Below are 17,101 nucleotides of genomic sequence, written 5' to 3' on the forward strand. Positions count from 1 at the left end.
ATAAACATTCGAAATGTTTGGCTTGCTAACGTACCCTAAGAATAATGGAACCATAACAAAGTAAAGCTAAAATCTTTTTATTCAAAAGACGAAATACAGAACATTAATATGAAAATATGTTGCTTACATTATCATACATTATTAATATCCTTGAAGAACTTTGGACATTTTGAATCTGTTTAATAAAATAATTCATCATATTCCCTCTTGATATTGTAGGTATTCTCTTCTTTTAGTTCGTAACCAGTAGAATATTCGTTATTCCATTTTGAGTCATTCACCATTTTTACTGTGGTGTCAGCTACAGGTTAAATATGCGTTTCGTCTTTGGTATTAGTGGTTTCATTTGCTATATATGTTGGTATATGGTCACTGGTAGTAAAAATGTCCAAATGCGATTTATTTTTCATCAGTTTAGCTTTGTATTCATTAGTGATATTGTCTGTCAATGCCCTTTTAATTTGCCAGTGATTTCACCGTTTTTTATCACATTTTTTTGCACAAGTAACAGTTCTGGCACGTCGACAAGATATGGTTTATGATATTATTAGAGGAGTAAGCCTTTCTTCTTTTTACCTTCCGTTGAATACTATTACCCGAAAGCTTGCGATAGGGTTTATCCTTGGTTAACCTTTTACCAAAAGCACTAGAGAAAAGATTTCCATCTTCATCAACTATTATTTTTATGTTGGCATTCTCTTTTAGTGATAAAATCTCTGGAGATCTCATTCTCGCATATCCACCATTATAAGAGTTGAATTTGTTTGTACTCCCAAGAAATTTAATCTCTCACTGTCATGACAATGCACGCCTACATTTCCAATAAGACCCCCACTAGCACTTGTTTCACAGTTCAAATATTTGTCTTTGTCAGCAGTCGACGCAGCGATTACTTTATCAAGTGCAAATTTTCTTCGAATATTTCATCTTCAGTTTTGTTTTAACTATGATGCAAGTGTTTATCCTTCCAATGTACAAAAAATGCTGTTTGAAAATATACAATTAAACATTTTTGTCTCGATGACCAGCCACAGAGTGCCAATGGGGGTCGGCCGCATAAAATAAATCCAAAAACCGTGTTCATCAGTCCAAAAAATTCCATGCCAAAGACATTCACTTGTGACATTTTTAAAATATAAAATGAAAATAGTATACATATGATCCTCGTGAGTTTTGGTTCTAGAATAACCATATTTGTCATGACATTTTATTTTCTTTACTTAGTTTTTTATTTCGAAAATATTAAAATTCTATTCTCGGCACTTACAATGACCAGAAATAGAGTGAAACAGCGTCGGCCGCATAAATCAAAATAAAAAAATTAAAGTTAAATAATTTCCAAGTCCAAAAAAAATTACGTCCAAAAAAAAGAAAGATTTACTACAAACACTATTTTTTTAATAGTAAAAATCATGACTAACTTATGTGTATCATTCTCATTTCGTATTTTGAAAACATTAAATGTGAACATTATTTTGTTTTGTGTATATTTCATGTCATTTTATGACATAAAAAAAGCTTTAAGAATTTCTATATAAAAAAAAGTTTAAAAAATCAAAAAAAGGAGGCTGGAAGTTGGGGGGGGGGGAATGCTGGAGACCTTGAAGGTTGAGTCATTGATAACTAAGAGATGTCGTACCATTGCCTAAATTGTATACGACTTTATTAGTTTCTACTTTATGCATTCTCCAATACTAAACAATATTTTATATCATAAATTAAATTAGTCAAATTTGAAATAAAATAAAATTGTTCACTTAAATTGTAATCGCTTTTCTGCGCTTGGATCAATTGACCTGTGAAGGTTCAATATATACTAATCAAATTCTGACAGAAATTTGAATACCTCTCTCTAAGTAGGTCACTGACCGAAATTGGAATGTTCAATCTTTAGTTCAAATGTCCTGAAGGATGAATAAATTATGTCCTGGTTGTATGTAAAGCTGCTACACTACTTATAGCTTTGCCTTTATGGTAATATATGGATCATTTTTTAGTTGTAACTTGATTTGGAAACATTGGCTCAAACTTTGCCCCTCCCCCCAGGATTTTGACAGAATTACGCCACCAAAACACACTATTCGCATACAGATTGCTCATACGGGAGTATCAGCAATATTTTTGGAACGGCTTACCGTATCCTGGGGGAACTTTATGGACATCACGAGCGGTATGTTCAGTTGACGAAATGGCAAAATGCACCGGCTGCTACTATTAACAAATTCATTTTTTTTCTTTTTCAATTCAATCGGGTTTTATTAAAACAAATAGAAATTTATAATAATAAATAAACTTCTCTATGCAAAAAACGCACGTTGAGTCCCTTAAAAGAAATAAAGATTCCTCCTAATACGCTTTACAACTCTCACTTTACTCTTCAACACAACCACATCCCTCATCCATACAGTTCATAATCTAAGAGATTCCCCCCTTCCTCCCCGGAAGCATAGCTACCTTAACCTTACAAAATAATAATAAATCAATAAAATATTAGCTAATGTAATAATGATAATAAATTTTAAAACAAAAACAAAAAAAATCTCAATTATTAATTAACTCTATTTTTTTAAATTCAATAAGATATATTTTTTCAAATTATTTTTAAAAGACCCAAGGGAGCTCTTACATCTCAGCTCTCGTGGAAGCACGTTCCACACTTTCGTGCACGCCACATCCGGCACAAAATCTCACCGTACTGTATGGGTTTGTTTCAACCAAAGGGTTGAGGCAGATTTCGTGTTCCTAGGATATTGTTCTAATACCAACTGTAATAGACTGTGGAATGCTGATGGAAGTAATCCGAACAAAAATTTGAAAACAATTATTGAGCATGATAAATGATAAAGTGATTCACGGGAAAGAAAATCGTCCATATTTCCGATAACTTTCAGGACACGTTTGTGGATTGAATCAAGCCTTTTCAGGTGGAATGTAAATGTTGACCGCCAACTTAACGCACAATACTGCAGATGAGGCTTGATAAGTCCATTAAGAAGTAGACGAAGGGTTTTTTGAGGGATTGTGTGTTTCAGTTTCATGATAATCCCAAGAATACGGGAGAGCTTCAGCTCCACAGCGTGAATGTGATGCACGAAGGATAAGCTTTTGACAAGGAGTACGCCTAGGTACCTGGCATAGCCAGTTTTTGGTTGTCTAATTGTTCCTCGCGAAGCTGTTATTCCCGATTTTTCTGGACGAAGAGTTCCAATCTTTAAGAAGAAGAGAACGCAAGATTTGTCAACATTTATTACGAATCGACTGGCATCCATCCAAATTTAATTTTCTTCTATGATGACCTCAAGTTTACTCTGGAGCGCTGACGTGTCGGTGTCACAGGAGGCCATTGTAATGTCATCCGCGAACGCTAAAAGTTCATCCGATTCGTTATCATTGCTTGAAATTTCTAGGTTGCAACATAATTTGCAGCATCGTGAAGTCCTGGAGTTAGGGTTCAGAACGCGACTTAGGTCATTCACATGAACCAGGAATAACAGTGGGACTAAAAATGAGCCTTGCGGTACACCGAAGTTGACAACGGCGTCATTCAGCGGATCTTCTCCTATATAAACACGTCGGCTGCTAAGGTAAGAACGGAACCATCGGTAAGGTTTGAGCTAAGAACGGAACTACTAAGGTAAGAACGGAACCAATGGAAGTCCCAGGTCAAGTGCTTTATTAATGAATAAGCTCAGTGATGCCAGAGCATCTTCCGTCATATGTCCGGGTCTGAATCCAAATTGCCGTTGGTTGAGAGATCCCTTAGCTTCTAGAAAAGAATAAAATTGGTATTTAGTAGGTTTTTTTGAACACTTTGGAAAATACCGAAAGAATAGATATGGGTCGAAAGTTAGAGGGGTCGTCTTGAGGGCAATCTTTGTGGAGGGGAACTATTCTTGCCTTCTTGAGGAGTGATGGAAATACGCCCGTCTCTAAGCAGAGATTTACCAAATGTCTTAAAGGTTGTAATACGGACGGTAATACTGCTTTCAACACTTTAGTATGGACGCCGTCGAAACCAGAGGCAGATGCTCCCCGGAGAGGAATGAGTGCCATCGACTTGACACACGCTGGGCCCCAAAAGTCCTTGCAGGACTTTCTGGGGGGGGGGGGGGGGGAGCGCTGTGTTAGCCGTTTTTTCTCCAATTTTGGCGAAAAAGATACAAGGAGCTTTTGCGACTTGTGCTGGTTCAGTAAATGTTTCCCCATCAACCGTAATTCCGGATGGTAGTTCAGGCCGTTGGTTATTCAGTCGTAAAACTGAATTAACTGTCTTACACACTTTCCTTCCATCCTTTCCACTTTCGGCTAGCCTTTGATTAAAGTAATCACTTTTAGCTTTTCTGAGAACTGACCGTAGGAGAACTACACTTGGTAGATTATGATACATCGCCCAAAGATTATTCTTTTTATTGATATACCTGAGTAAACTTTCTGTAACACATGGGCAAATTGGTGCGTTTTTACTTCCACGTTTCTTTATTTTTCCTTGAACCAACATGCCTCATATAGTGCTGTAAATGTACTGTATAAAATTTCAAATCCTTCATTCAGATCTTCCATCTCCATACCGCTATCACAGGTCGTTTTTTTCTAATTCCTCATTAAGTAACCGTAAGTTTTCTTCACTCAGATCTAGAACCGGAATATCATCTTTAGTTTTTGAAAATGACCTTGTTGCCTTTGATGTTTGGAAAACAGTACATAAGGGGAAGTGGTCTGACATGTCACTGATGATTACTGAAGCCGAGAGTGGAGGTAGAGTAGAGAAAATATTGGCTATTAGTGAATGAGTACTCTCAGTTACTCTCGTTGGGATAGTTGTCGACGGGATAAAGATTAGATCCAGACATAAGAGTGAAAAGTTCTTTAGCGGTATTAGTTAGGGGATAGGCTAGTTGATGTTGAAATCAGCCATGATGACCACATCATGATTCTGTTTTCAAGTATTTGGAGTGTTTCCAATAAATATTCCATAAACAAAAAAACAGAACCTGACGGTGATCGGTAAATTTCTCCAACGATTAACTTCCGATGTGAAAGAAGTGATATATCAAGAAAAAGTGACTCAAAAATACCTTCTACATTTCGAGTCAGTTGGCCCTTAACACAGATTTGGTACTCGCTCTTTGTGTAGATTGCCAATCCTCCTCGTGCTGACTCTTTTCTATGTACGAAATTCGATGTATACCCGGGGATATCTACCAGGATGTCAGTGTGCCTCAACAGGAATGTTTCACACAGTCCAAGAACGTCAGGTCGTATTTGTCGGCACATGGTCATTACGTCTGTCAGTGACGAACATAATCCTTGGCAATTCAGCTGGACTATACTGAGCTGAGATTCGGAGTATCCCTGGGGCATACTCATTAACTGAATATATATACTTCGAGGAAATTCAATCTCACTAAAATTTAAAAACGACTTTTCTAACTGTTCTAACTTTTTCTGAGCTACTGGCAAGATAGTGGGCCTCGGGGACGGAGAAAAGGAACTCAAAACTTACACAAAGCTCTCTGGAGAATGTGGACACGTCTTGGAGCAAAGCGAAGAGCCGTGAGAAATGCACACACCCGAATGAAATTCATCGAAACTAAAAAAAAAAGCTGATGTAAACAAACATGGTCTACCACAAGAAACACAGAAAATGGAAAATGAAACATTTCTGGAAAAAAAAATCACTCATTTTGGCAAGCGGCAAAAAAAAAAAAAAAAAAAAAAAAATTAATTCATCAATGACAATCTTGCCCGTTTCCGCTGCTGTAGCCCTAATAACAATTATATACTATTAAAAGGAAAACAAAAAACTCTTAACTATTTTTATCATATTTTTCCTTCATCTCTTCGACTACATCAGGTGGAATTATCAACAACAACAAACAAAATCAAGAAAAACAAATTCGCACTAATGATGTTTCAAGCATCAAAGTCGGTATCATCAGGTTCGGTGGATGCTGCTAACTTTAGCGGGTTAAAGCAGTCGTCTTGGAATTTAGTCCATTTTGAATTTTGCGACTTTTTGACCTCTAACCATAGTCTTATTCCTCCCTGGACAACACGAGTTTCTGCAACCTTTTCTGCTGCCGATTTGAAACTTTTTAGCTTTTACCCGAGCGCTAGTAATTCTTTTCTTTGTTTACCGAGCTCAGCTGACATGTCTGTCGACACACTGAAAGCCGTTTTTTCAGCTTTCCACATTCTTTCATAATAGCTGAGCGTTCAGTGTCTAAGAGGCTAATGACGATAGGCTCGATAGCTTTCTGCTTATTTGAATTACTTCGAATGCTCAGCCCAGCTCCAGCTTGGGAGGGAGCCGTCTTTTTAGAAATACGGTACAATGTACCCATACCCATCTGATCAGCATCTGCAATTCCAAGCTTAGATTGAAAAAACGTCACTACAGTTTCTTGAAGATTTTCTGATCCTTGCGGAGCTTCAACACCGTGAATAAGAATGTTGTTTCTTCGAGCGTACATCTCCGATCGCAGAGCAGCAGTCTTGACATGAACCAGCTCAGTCCTTAAAAAAAGCTACCTTAAAAAAAAGTCCTTAGCAAAGCTGTTAATACTATTACTACTACTAGTAATAATACATTATTGCAGCTACCACTGTTCCCACTACTACTGTGATACTAGTAAAATTAAGGCTACATGTATGAAGGTGAAAATTTTACAAAATATTAAGTGGAAACTTGAACTATATCAAAACACAGTATATGCCTGCAGATTGTCAAAAGAGTATATCTTAAGAATAGATTTGGGCATTAAGTTGGAACTTTCAAAGGATACTTAAAGGGGAAGATCAATTGACAAAAAGGTAGTACTTGCATGTCACTGCTAACACTACGGTCACTGCTGCTTTTACTAATACTTCCACTGCTACTAAACTACTGCAACTACTACTTCAATTGAAAAAATGTGTAACACTTCGATTATTAAGATGAAAAGGGCGTCAAAAGTGGGTCAAAAGTGCCACTAATACCACTGCTGTGACTACTATTACAACTATACCTAAGGGTATGAAGGCGAAATTTTCAGGGTAGTTTTAAGTGGAAAGGTAAACTGAATCACAACACACCATCTATATGCAAATTTTCAAACTGCCACAACTGCTACTACTATAACTACTTGTCCTACGACTACTGCTACCAAAACTAAGGACATTAAGGCGAAATATTTCGACAACAGAGAAGCTTTTTTGAACTAAATCGTAACACACTATGCCCAAACAAGTTGTCAAGAGGACGTATCAGCAATATTTCAGGAATGGCTGATGATATTAATTTGAAACTTTCAGAGTCTGTTGAAGGAATGTTGGAAAAAACCAGAGGTGCCATTTGCATATTGCTACTCATGCTACTATCGCTACTACAACTATTGCTACTACACAAGCAAAGGTTATTAACTTGAAGCTTTCAAGGAATAATTAAGTGAATGTTGAACTAAATCAAAGCGAACTATGATCTTGTGGATCGTCAAAAGGGTGACAAAGTAATATCAAAATAACTGCTTACATTATCAAGTTACACGTTTCAGAGTAAGCTGTGGCAGATTTTTAATTAGCCAGAAGGCATTATGTCTGCACTTCTAATACTACTTTTGCGATTACTGTAACTAAAGAAACTAAAGGCATTAATTTTAAACTTTTAGGAAATGTTTAGGGGTAGTTTCAATTGAACGAAAAACTGTATACATGCAGGTATTAAAAGGGCATATGAGTAATATCGTAGCATTGCTGCTCTATCATATATAATAATATTATTCATATTTCAAAGAAGCTAATTGGATTGGAAACTAAAGGTTCTAGTGCTCTTCTAAGAGTAAAAAGTTACTGGAGGACAATCAGCCCTCCCCTTTAGCGTATAATATTCCAAATACTTCCAATCAAAATTTTAAGACCGCCATTTTTTCTGCATTGCTGAATGATCTACTAAATATATCTCTAGGGTTATTGGGTAAGTTATCCACCACAACTAAGCAATTTGCCCACTATTCTAAAAAAAAAATGTTGCTTTAAAGTTAAATGAAAATGCTCTGTGTGTATGCTGGTTGTCAATAAGACATCTCAGTATTAGCCCAAGAATGACTGAGGGCATCAAGTTCAAACTTTTGTGGCTACTTTTATTACTTCTTCTATTCTTAAAATTTAACTAAATCAAAAGAGTGTAAGTGTGTCCAGCCCGTCAAAAAGCATATAAAGAATTTTTTGGCGTTTATATTAAGTTTTATTTGTTAGGTCAACTAGAGGAGGTATAAAACAAAATTAAACACAATTATCTGTGTCAAGATATCCAAAAGGGTCTATGTTGTTAAAACTTTGAAAAATTTTCTCCAGCGGACAAACAGCAGGCCAAACTACAAATTCTTACAGAAAAGCCCAAAACGATTAAACTATTATTTTCTTTTTTCCTGAAAAAGACTATATTAACATAAAGCAAACAGAATTTAATCAAGAAAACTTTTTCCACAAAATACATTTTTCAAAATCAGTAAAGAACTCCATTAAGCCAAAAATGATCAAAAATGGAATCAAATAATCTACCAAGCATATAACTACCACAATTCAGCATCAATAAATAAATAAAACCCCATACCAGCAGATATTACAATAAATGACAGATTCAAACTAAAATATAGCAGAAATTGACATGAGTAGGGCTCAGAGCCCCAATGCCTTCTAAAGATCAGAACATAATTTGCAATTCACTGAAAAAAAACGAATGTGCATTTCAGCTTAGTATACATTTGTTGATAGTTATTCCTTAAAATCTTGATAATTCTTGAGTTAGTTATAAAGCTGAAAACATTAACAAAGTTTTTTTCGGTGAAGTGCATTTACCCAACCAATACATAAGGGTAAGTCCACAAAGTAAAAGCTGTATTGGATTTGGGGCAAAACGTTGTCTAGGTTATTTTTGGATAGTTTTTCAATGGCTCTGGCTTACCTTTTGTTTATAGTCTGGCAGTCGTGAACAGGGTTGCCAACTGGACATATTTTATGTCCAAAGGACATATTTCTATGTGCCTGGACATAATGACATAAAAGGGCAGCAAATGGACACTTTTTAGACATTTGGGACATAAAGTGGACACATTTTCCAAATTTATGACGTAAAACATATTACTTTCATAAAAAAATGTCACTCATCACCAAATGAGTGCTAAGACTTATATCTACTTATTTTTAAGTTCTGTATTGTATTTTCCGGGGTTGCAAGCTCTTCCCTGAAGCAAACTTTTTGAAAATGACTTCAAAATTCTTTCACCTATAAATGGTATTATTAACCCTGATTTCTACCCACCACGGTCAAGATAAAAGACAAGCTGTCGCCTTTTTCATATAAACTTATTTCTGGCTTTCGAACGTCACACAAAAACCTCAATGAAAAGTTAACAAAATGAAACCTCAGTTAAAAAAAACTTGTTTTTTTATTTTATTTCTGAACGTTTTTGAATTAATTCAGCTTTGATGTCGGCTCACCGTACATGAATAATTAAAACGAAATTTGCATATTAATTTAACTTTTTTTGGCTAAATGGCTTTCGCGTACTTTTGATCTGACGTAACTTACGATTTAACTTACATAACGAACTTCTCTATTCGTATATTTTTATTACGTATATTAGGGGTTTGCCCCCTAGTCAATACCTCGCTCTTTACGCCAAAGTTCAAATTTTGATCTAGTTTTCTAAGAATGGCCCCTTAAATGCCGTTAATTAGAATAAATAGCTCTGATGAAAATAAAAAAAAAATTTAGCGCAAAGACCGAGATAGCCTAATGACTAGGAGGCGAACCCAATCATGTACGTATTATTTCTGTTTGTTTTAAGTTTTGGTGTTGCTCCTTAGTTTCAGTTGAAAAAATTGATTTTTTTATTTAATTTCTTATTGTTTTTTAAATAATGCTGAGAAATCAGGCACCCCCTTCATAGCAATGTCCCTTCCTCCACGGAAAGATCCTCCCACGGAAAACCCGACTCCCCACCCCAACTACCAGAAAAAATTTACCCTGAAAATTTCTGTATACTTCCCAATAAGCAATATTATGTGTAAACATTGGGCAAAGTTCAGAACTTGCAGACTGTCCCCCCGGGACTGTGGGGGTCATCCTCAAGGCATAGTTATTGTATTTTTCGAACATGCTGAACAAAATGGCTATCTAAAAATTTTGATCCAGTGACATTGGCGAAAAAATGAGCGTGGGAGGGGGTTTAGTTGCCCTCTATTCTTTTTGGTCACTTAAAAAGGGCACTAGAACTTTTAATTTCCATTCGAATGAGCCCTCCCGCGATATTTTAGGACCACTGGGTTGATATGATCACCCCTGAAAAAAAAAAATAGTAAACAGGCAAACAAAATTCCTCATTTTAGCAGATAGGAGCTTGAAACTTCTATAGCAGGATTCTCTGATACGCTGAATCTGATGGTGTGATTTTCATTAAAGTTATATGGCTTTTGGGGGGTGTAGGTATTGGTCTGTACCTGTACTAGAGATAATGTAATTAAAAAACGGTTTTGTCTCATAACCATTGAAGTTTGGCTAGGGGATTGCCCACTTTTTGCTTTTATTTGAGTCGGGAGGGAATGCTTTAGTTAATTTTTCCTCAGTCATCTCCAACTCTGCCAACATTGACGATAAAAGACAATTTGAGGATGTTATTGAAGCCTGTAAATCTTTAAAAATAAGGTCATGTTTACAAAACAAAAAATATATATACTATTACGGATAAGCTCCTTTCAAGAGGATGGAAAAACCTTCGAAATTTAATTTAAAAAAATATTCCCTTATTTTCGCAAGTGAACACATTGAATTTTTTCTTAAGCTTAGAACTTCACTTTAAGTTTAGCCTTTTAGGCTCGATAATAAAAAATTTGTAAAATTTCTTGGAAACTGTTTCCCAGTATATAGAATGAGATCGTTTGCAGCGTTGCAATGTATAGATATAAGAAAATGACTGCTGGACGTCAGAAATTTGAAAACGTTTTGAAAGTAGCTAGATTTCTCTTCTATCTGCCATTTCAAAATGTTGTAGTAGAAAGACCTTTTAGTCTCTTAAAAACGATCTAGACTGGAAATCACAATCGGCTAGCGAGTGTTGTGCTTTGTGCCACTCAGACAAAATGTGGACTAAAACCAAAGGGCAGCCACAGCCACACTGTCGTTGACGATTCGCTTAAAAGACGTTTAAAGTGGGTTAAATCTGTGGCGACAACTTCAATATGCTCATGTAGTTGACTATTTCGCTCAACTAGTTGAAATGTGAAGCAGTGTTTATAAGTGAAGCTGTCTTTACAAATTTGGCTTGCGTTAATATCACATTTTATATGATATTATTCCATTCTTTTTTTGAGCTATTTTTACAATTAAAATCCTTTATATGAGCATTGCTTTATGTGAGCCTCGGAAAGTCTAGTTTTTTTCAAAATTCTTCAACTAATTTATACCTAAACTAAGTATTTTCTACTTACATCTGGAAACCGTTTTTACTTCCAATCAACTATTTATTTTTTGGGCTTGCCTACTCGTTTCTTGGCCATGCCGAGTGGAAACTTTGAAAGAGCTATTCAATTTTGGAATGACATGGATTGAGGGTTTGATAATTTCTATTCATTCAATGTTTGAACTCGGCTCTTTACTAACTTCAAAAACATTTTTTTTTTGTTTTTTTTAAATTAATTTGTCCTGCATGATTCACATTTAAAGTTGTGTTCTGTAATTTAAATATCCTGTCGAAGATGTCTAAGAGAGGAAATCAACAGAAAATAGAAGGATTTTTCAAACCTATTGTTAACAAATCTAAAGAAGGAAAAACATCTTGGTGCGAAGCTTCTCAACCAGACACAATATCTACTCCTGATATTTGTGCTGAAAATACATGCGAAGCTTCTTTTAATGAAATCACAGACAACACTGAATTTAAATCAAGCACCAAGAATGTATACCCGTCTTTTCAGTCTTCAGTATTTCTCCACCCTCAAGAAGTTTTAAAACACAATGTCCAAAATCTTGAGAGTGAAGTAGGTATTGGCTCACGAGATGAACAACAGCTTTTTGTCATTGCTGCTAAAGATTAGATGACTGAGCCGCCCCAAATCGCTTCAGTGGAAAGAAATTTCAGTTCTTCCAGTGAATAAATCAATGATGAATCTGTTACGCCAAATTTCACACTTTCAAAGGCAAACAAGTTAAGGAAAAAACGAGGGAAAATTATGGCTGTGAGTGTCAAGACCCGCAATCGCCAATACAGTAAAGCTTGGGAAGAAGATAATGACCTTAGAGCATTTATTGCAAGATCACCTCATGAAAGAAACAAGCCTTGGTGCAGTTTCTGTTTGAAGCAGCTCAAAGGAACAAAGACCAACATGTTGCTTCACTCTCGTAGGAACTCAAACTTGGAAAATATTCGTGCTTTACAACTCACAACCAGTGTTTCTGAGTTTGTTAGAGAACGCATGGGCACAGAGTCTTATATCATCAACTCTCAAATAAGACTGTCTGCATGGCTTGTTAATGAAGACATATCATTTGTGAAGACAGACGGCCTACTTCCAGTTCTCAAAGCTTATGCTCCTGATTCCCAAATTGTTAAACCAATGAAGATGAAAAGGACAGTGACCACTGGAATTACTAACCGCCTTTTAGCTCCATATGAAAGAGAAGAACTTCGTAAGTTTCTGAGAGTCTCAAAATTCTCCCTTATCGTTGATGAAACAACTGAACGAACAACTACAAAATGTCTTGTATTGATTGTTAAATATTGGAACTGTTCTACAGACAAAGTTTGTGAGGAATTCTTGGTCTACTAGAAATAGAGGACGCCTCGAGCTACGGGCTAAAAACTATAATCTAAAATTACTTAGAAAAAGAGAAGATACCAAAAAACAACATGATAGGTTTTGCTTTTGACAACGCTTCAGTGAACACTGGAAATGTTGGAGGTCTTGGAGTAAAGCTTAAAAATGACATACCAGGCCTGTTTGTTTTGGGTTGTACCAGCCATTCAACGGCACTGTGTGCAGGTTATGCAGTGAAAGCTCTACCTGATGGTCTTGAGCCTTTTCTCAGGGATTTGATAATGTATGTGCCAGGAAGTAGCAAGAGGCAAAAAGAATTTCAGGAAACGCAAGAATTTGCTAAACAGGGGTTCCATAAGCTTCTTCTAATAGTTAATACACGTTGGCTTTCAATGGAAAAAGCTGTCAATAGAGTGCTACAGAAGTGGCCACCTCTTCTGCTCTTATTTACCAGCCATGCATTAGGTACAGAGGCTCCAGATTCTCTGGTCAAGGGAAGAGCTGCAAAGATTCCGACGTATACACAAGACCTATTTGTAAAAGCTTACATGTATTTCCTGAGTTTTATGCTACAGAAAGTCAATAGCATGAATACTGAATTTCAGTCCTCTGATACGCGGATTTATTTGCTTCTAAAAAGAAACTGCACACTTTTAAAATCAATACTTAGAAGTTTCATCAAAGCTTCTGTGATTGAAAGGCAGAGCCCATTATTAGTGAGTCTCACCAAAGAAAATTTTCACCCAATGGAAGAGTTAAGTTTTGGACCAAACACTATGGTGCACCTTTAAAAGCACAGTAGTGATTTGGGTCCCATTGAATCTGCTGGCTTTGGGGAGCACTGTTTGGCGTACATGGTAGAACTTGTTAGTCAAATCAGAAATAAAATTAACCACAAAGACGAAACATTGAAAGCACTGTCACTTTTGGATCCTGAAATTGTCCTTGGTGGAGAGCATCATAGCATTGTGTCTCTGACCAGTCGGTTTTCGCACTTGCTCAGAGAAAACGAATTTCAACAAAAGAAGGCCCGAAACTATCTTTGTGACATTTGGAACTTCATTTTCGACGAAAAAGAGCATGTTACTTGCTTAGCAACTGCAGAAGCAAATCCATCAGTTTTCTGGTCTTCCTTAAGAAAAATGTAAGGATGCAAAGGGTAAAGAAAAACACATGGATCTTTGTGATTTTATGCTAACGTTACGTGGCCTGCCACACTCCTCCGCAGCTGCTGAAAGACAGTTTACGCTACTTGGTAACATCATAACCAAATTACGGAATGGTCTTCTAATGCAAACAACTAGTTGTTTAATGCATGTCAAGCAACTAATTTGGCGTTCTGGAATGTGCTGAAGTCCTGGATTATACATTTTGAATGCGCAAGAAATACTCCGATTGGCAAATAGCTAGCAAAGGAAAGAACTTTCATGCTGAACATAATTTTCAAGATGAATTCTTGCTAGAAGAGTAATCTTAAGCTCTCACAAATTATTTTTAGTGTTTACTTGTTTTTATGAGTTTTGTGCTTGTATTAAATGATTTTTTTCGTTTTCAATATATTTGATGTTGACTGGTCACTTTAAAAGATGTTTTCAAAGCGTCTTTTGGTTAATTTCCCAATTGATAAGAAAAATAACCTCTAGGATCTGAGATTTCAAGATGGACATATTTAAGACGAAACATGGACACATTTTGGCTAAAAATTACATCGTTTTGGATAGTCAATTAATATATTTATGGACCAAAAACTTGGCAGCCCTGATCGTGAATCCGCCTTTTTAATCGTGAATCCGCCTTTCCGCATTTTTAATCAGAAAAAAATATCTGAGCCTTCTTTAATAAATTTTAAAGTGAAAACAACGTCTAACTTAAGACTAACTTATTAAAGTGAAAAAGATATCAAAAAATAATGTCAGATATACTCAAGAATGAACGTGTGAATAATTCAAATTAATTGCTTCAAACTATTTCCATAAAGTCAGGAAGGTAAAATTCATGTGTGAGCGGGACGAACTTTACGGTATGTAACTTAGCGGAATACTTTATTAACTTTATTGACGCCGTGGGAGCCCCGCATTCAGTGCTTCCACTATGTCGGATTTTTCCGACATTGTCGGATTTTCGGCCCTCTTGTCAGACAAAAAACTATCGTGTCGGACTTTGGAATTTTGTCAGATTTTCAGTAAAAAACGGATATTTGTCGGATTTGTGTATTTTTCTAGATTACTGGAGTCTCCAACTCCAATAAAAAAGGATTTTCAAACTAGTAAAATTAGAAGACTAATTCTGTTAGGGATTTTCAGAAAGTCATTAACGTCATTGGCGACAGTTTGACAAGGTACAATTTTGGAAAATTTGCACATGCTGTGCTTCAATCTGCTCTGATATTTCAGTTAATTTCAAGATCTGAAGAAAGTTAAGGTGAGACTTTTTTCCAATGCCAGTATAAGATTAGAAAGTCTATTGCCAAGATAGTAGCCTACAGGAGAGCTAGGCCACCATGGTTTAGTGACACCATGTGCTTCACAGGTTCAGAATGTTTTAATATCTCAAAATGGCCTACTCAAAAGACTAATGCAAGTTGGGTGTGGGTCTAGGTATATAGATCGGTAAAAGACTGGTAATTGTGGAACTCTTCTTGAAGTCAAGTTTAATTCTAACAAAGAAATTACCCAGAATTTGTCCAGAACTGATCTGCGAAGCACACTTGAACCATCGTAGCTATCCTGAGCAGCACTATGGCCACTCAGGATAGAATAAATGGATTCTGCACCAAGCAGGATAGCCTACATATACCCTGCATGGGCTGCATGTGTCTGGAACGGGGGACTGGAAGGAGAAAAAAAGAGTTTCTCTGAGCAGTAGGCTAAAGCTAACCAGTCAGGAACTCTACTATTTTGCGATCATCACCCAGCCCAGGCAACTTCCTCTAATGAGAGAATCTGTCTCTTGTCAGCAATGCCCAAAGTGAAATTATTCCCAAGCACAGCTAACTTCCACTTAGGAGAAAAATTGGTAGGTCTTCTCCTGAGCGGAAATTAGTTCTCTCGGGACTCTATCTCGTTTTGGGCATTCACTAAGTAGTAGCATATCCGCTTATCAGGCAAAGTTGGCTCTATTGCGCGACAGTCTCAAAAGAGTAGAGTTCCTGACTGGCTATAACTAGGGTATCCTACAAGGAAGGTTTAAAAGGTTAAGAGGGTTTCAATTTCCTTTAAGGCTACTCTGACTATCGTACAGTAGATTTACACAGGCTTTTTCAGGTTGGTGTAGCCTGTGTCATAGATTAGTTTTGTTTTAATATATCAAAAAGTGTCATAGGCTACATAATTCACATTCGTTTTTTATTTTATTTTTTATACTATTGAGATCAAGAAAGCTACAATTATTCAGTCAAACTGTATTGGAAACAGCAAACCTATCATCTAGGAGATTAATTCAATATCATCTACACAATTATTCAATGTGCTTCACAGGTTCATCTTTTGCTAATATCTCTGTTAAAATGACATTCTGATTTAAGAAGAGCAGCTTTCAACAGTGAAGAGACAGTGAATTTCTTTCTTTTTGAAGTGAAGCATACTTTATAGATCCTTTGCTGTAATACACTTATTACATTTTACTTATCAAGTCTGCTTGCAGGAAGTACCATCATGTCGGACAGCTCATCATCTTCTGAAACTGACATTGAATATCTTAGTGGGGAAGAAAGGTGGAAAAGAAAGGGAGAAGAAAAAAGATCCTTCCCAAGAAATAAGGCTCAGAGAAAAAAGCCAAATTAAGACACAGCTGGCTGAATGTCCCTGAATTTAAAGGATGGCTTGCAAAGGACAAGTCTTCTGATGAAAAGGCTTTCTGTTCGCACTGCAGTCAGTGCTTGTGTTGTGGTAAATCCGAACTCCGAAAACATGCAAAGAGTGCGAAGCACAGTAAAAGTATAAGGAAATTAGAGGCTTCAAGAAAGCTCACTACAAGGATTGATCATGTCCTTACCACAGACAAAACGAAGAAGAAAGCCTAAAGGCCAAGTTGGCTGCTTTCATTGTCGAAAACAATCTCCCTTTATCATTTATAGAAACTCTTGTACCTTTTCTGAAAAGTTTGCCACACAAAGCTGTTGTTGATAAAATTAGGCTTGGCAAGCAAAATATGACAAATTTGATCAGACAGGCATTAGGACCGCACTACAATGAAGTTTTGTGTGATCAGTTGAGATTCACGCCTTTTTCTATCATTATTGATGAAACAACTGATGTGGCAGTAAAAAAAAACTTTCAATTCCAGTTTTGTTCTGCAAAAAGAATTTCGA

General features: G+C 36.4%; 1 protein-coding gene across 2 annotated transcripts in view; it reads left to right on the plus strand.

The window, feature by feature from the left end:
• Positions 1 to 14,590: 14,590 nt before the first annotated feature.
• LOC148944371 (putative inositol monophosphatase 3) overlaps positions 14,591 to 17,101 on the plus strand; it is a 173,619-nt gene continuing 171,108 nt past the window's right edge. The window contains exon 1 of one of the 2 annotated variants that reach the window (XM_089100217.1): positions 14,591 to 14,812. The gene's annotated coding sequence lies outside the window, so the exon portion shown is untranslated. Of the gene's footprint in view, positions 14,813 to 14,843; positions 14,863 to 17,101 lie in introns of those variants that run through there. The other variant, XM_089100216.1, reaches the window with a different exon arrangement.

Source organism: Artemia sp. Qi Xiang Cuo, chromosome 14, assembly GCF_049724085.1.
Source record: "Artemia sp. Qi Xiang Cuo chromosome 14, ASM4972408v1, whole genome shotgun sequence".
Lineage (NCBI taxonomy): Eukaryota > Metazoa > Arthropoda > Branchiopoda > Anostraca > Artemiidae > Artemia > Artemia sp. Qi Xiang Cuo.